Raw genomic sequence first — 641 nt, 5'->3', positions numbered from 1 at the left:
AGTTGTCCCATCAAGTTCCTTCTTTCTTTTCTATCAAATTCTAACCATTTGCACTGTAATAAATAAATAACGATTTCATATGCTGGTACGTTGTTGAAATTACCTATACCGCCTATGTGTGAAAACGTTGCTCATGGCCACCACAACCTGTGCATGAGCTACGTACATCTGTAAAAGGCGCGGAACAGAAACGGCCCTGCTGCCAGGCATTGCTGACCGCAGACAGTCGGAATCTCTCACGCGCCGGCCGAACAAAAGCATTCTGCAGGTACGTAAATTAACCTACGAAACCACGTGCACATACTTTCGCGCTGTCAAAACCTGAAACTCTGGTAATTACTCGCGTGTCTGAGCACACCGCGTGCTTGTGTCGTGTTTCAGCAACACGAACTTTCAACGTGCGCGCGCTTTACGCCTTAAATACGCCTTGAATAATGGTGCTTTTCTCTATTTCTTCCGAAAATCCGACACGACATTCTTAAGGCCAGTTACCGACTGACAAAGCAAGATCTAGATTGAAAAAACTGCTCCGCAGGACTCGAACGAACTTTTCCGCGGATTTCCTCCCGTTAGCCGTCGTCTGCTACGGCAGGCCCACCGCCGGCGGCGCCACCGTCGAGGCCGCGCCGAGCGGAGGAGGA

This window comes from Dermacentor albipictus, chromosome 1 (assembly GCF_038994185.2).
Source record: "Dermacentor albipictus isolate Rhodes 1998 colony chromosome 1, USDA_Dalb.pri_finalv2, whole genome shotgun sequence".
NCBI lineage: Eukaryota > Metazoa > Arthropoda > Arachnida > Ixodida > Ixodidae > Dermacentor > Dermacentor albipictus.
The sequence above is the reverse complement of the archived record's forward strand: the minus strand, read 5'-3'. Positions refer to the sequence as shown.